General features: G+C 39.8%; 1 non-coding gene across 1 annotated transcript; it reads left to right on the top strand.

Annotated features, from left to right (window-relative positions):
* Nucleotides 1-2,809: 2,809 nt before the first annotated feature.
* LOC141663135 (small nucleolar RNA R71) lies at nt 2,810-2,916 on the top strand. Its single transcript, XR_012551219.1, has one exon. It is a non-coding gene; the product is annotated as a small nucleolar RNA R71 (small nucleolar RNA).

Here is a 2,916-nt window from a genome sequence, read left to right as displayed (position 1 = left end):
TTGAGTCTTTCCTTCCTACTAAGGGCGTCAGCCACCACATTGGCTTTCCCTGGATGATAGAGAATCTCATAATTATAGTCCTTGATTAGCTCTAACCATCTTATCTGACGCATGTTGAGCTCTTTCTTTGTGAATATTACTTGAGGCTCTTACGGTCTGTGAAAATCTCGCACTTCTCTCCATACAAGTAGTGCCTTCAAATCTTTAGGGCAAAAACTATTACTGCGAGCTCAAGTTCATGAGTAGGATATCTAATATCGTATTCCTTCAGTTGTCTTGACGCATACACGATCACTTTACCATGCTGCATAAGCACGCACCCTAATCCTTTGTGCGATGCGTCACTATATATCACAAAATCTCCTTTTCTGTCTGGCAACGCTAACACAGGGGCCATCACCAATCTTCTCTTCAATTCTTGAAAACTGCTCCCGCATTTCTCTGTCCATTCAAAGTCAACTTCTAATTTTTGTGTTATGATATTTTGCTTAGTTGATTCCCTTTTGGCTTGGCATTTTTAGATCTTTTACCATGGTAACTTTTACTTGGCCAAGAATCATCCAACAAAACACTTCTTCTTGTCATGCTTATGTCACCATGCTTGTGTTATCTTGTTAACACATGTCTCCTCCTTGTTGGTGTGATGACATCATCATCCACTAACCTCTATGATTAACCCTTAACTACTTGGCTAATGACCGCTAATCTGTTATACGGTTCGCTTAACTTTCGTTCTCGTTTATCGTTTGAGGGATCATATCCGGGATTTTAGTACTTGGGTTCCCCTAACCTTTCTCAATATTTTATATTCCTTTTATGATCCTCTCTTATAACCCTTGAATTTAAATCCTTTTAATCATGTTACCTTATACTCAATTCTTTCTGTATCTGGTGGATTTTCGGGAAAAATCAAAGTGTTCGAATTTGGATTCTGACAATCTTTATATACACTTATATACTTTATGGAGTACTAATAAGATCTCAGAATATCAATAAAAGAACTCCTACATAATGTGGCATGAAAAGTTTTCTTAATCAGCATAATCAACAAAATCACTATTCATAAGGATTACAAAAAGTCCAAAATTTTTGGGGTTATTACACTCTTCATCTTCATCATCTTCACTATCGGAATCCCCCAACAAGGCTTTTTTTAAGGCATCAGACCTTAGCAATCGATCGAGTTCAGAATTGACCACAGAATTGACCATCTCCACCTTAAAACACTCCTCATTTTCCCTAAGGAATTTTATGGCATTGCAAACATTAAAAGTTACATCTTGATCCATCACTCGTATGGTGAGCTCACTTTTCTACACATCTATCAAGGTTCGGCCAGTAGCCAAGAAAGGTCTTCCCAAGATTATGGGAATCTTCTTATCCTCCTCGAAATCAAGAATTAAAAAATAAGCAGGGAAGATGAGTTTATCCACCTTGACCAAGACATCCCCCACAATACCTCACGGATATGTAATAGAACGATCGGCCAACTGCAAAGTCATATAAGTAGGCTTTGGATCAGGCAAGACCAACTTCTTGAAGATTGACAAGGGCATCAGATTGATGCTAGCTCCCAAGTCACATAAACAATTATCAAAAGACACATTTCCAATTGTGCAAGGAATAGTGAATCTTCTAGAATCTTTAAGCTTCAGAGGTAATTTCTGTTGCAGCACCGCACTACATTCCTCCGTGAGAGCAACGGTCCCAAGTCATCAAGCCTCACTTTCCTAGAGAGAATACCTTTCATGAACTTAGCGTAACTAGGCATTTGTTCAAGAGCTTCAGCGAAAGGTATGTTGATGTGAAGTTTCTTGAACACCTCAAGAAACTTCGCAAACTGCTTATCCAGCTTTTTCTTTTGCAGCCTCTTAGGAAAGGGAGGTGGAGGATAGATCTATTTCTCCCCTGTATTACCCTCAGGAGGAGTGTGCTCAATAGTAGTCTTCCTTGGTTCCACTTCTGCTTCCTTCTGCGCTTCTTCTTCTTCATCCTCAACTTCAGATTCTGGAGTCTTAGCTTTTTCAGGAATTGCAACCTTACCAGACCTCAATATAATTGCCTTCACATGCTCCTTAGTTTCCTTCTTACCTGGCACTTCGGTATCGCTCGAAAGCGTGCCAGGTTGACGATTTAGTAATGCATTAGCAATTTGTCAAATCTGATTCTCCAACGTCTTGATAGAAACAGCTTGGCTCTTGCACATGAGCCTCAACTCCTCCAATTCAGATTTTTCATTAGCTTGCGATAACTGCAGAAGTTGAAGTTTTTGCCTAGGGGCATATTGCGGTTGCTGAAACCCATAAGGGTTATACTGCTTTGCTGTGTATGGATGATAAGATTGTTGTACCGTATTCTAATTGTTACTCCAGCAGAAGTTAGGATGATTGCAGTTATTTGGATGATAAGTGGCTGGAGCTTGCTATTGTGATCTCTGAAAGTTGCTCACAAATTGAGCTGATTCGCTAGAAATAGCACACTGCTCAGTTTCATGTGCCCCCGTACAAAGCTCACACACACTAGTGATTTGATTAACTCCATAATTAGCCAAAGAGTCCACTTTCATCGTCAAAGCTTGAAGTTGAGCAGATATAGAAGTAGCTGTATCCACTTCCAGAATTTCTGCTACTTTTCCTTGCAACATTCTTTGCGTAATTTCTGGTATTCGTTAGCTACCATTAGCTCAATCAATTCATAAGCTTCGTTAGAGCTTTTGGCCCATAAGGCTCCAACAGACGCTATATCAAGCATAGGTCTCGATTGTGCACCTAAACCATTGTAGAAAGAGTTTATAATCATCAAATTAGGCATGTCATGGTGTGGGCACTTCCTTAGCATCTCCTTGTATCGATCTCAAGCCTCACACAGAGATTCTCCAGTTTGTTGCGCAAACTGAGTAAAAGCATTCCTGATTGC

Source organism: Apium graveolens, chromosome 5 (genome assembly GCF_009905375.1).
Source record: "Apium graveolens cultivar Ventura chromosome 5, ASM990537v1, whole genome shotgun sequence".
Lineage (NCBI taxonomy): Eukaryota > Viridiplantae > Streptophyta > Magnoliopsida > Apiales > Apiaceae > Apium > Apium graveolens.
The sequence above is the reverse complement of the archived record's forward strand: the minus strand, read 5'-3'. Positions and strand labels throughout refer to the sequence as shown.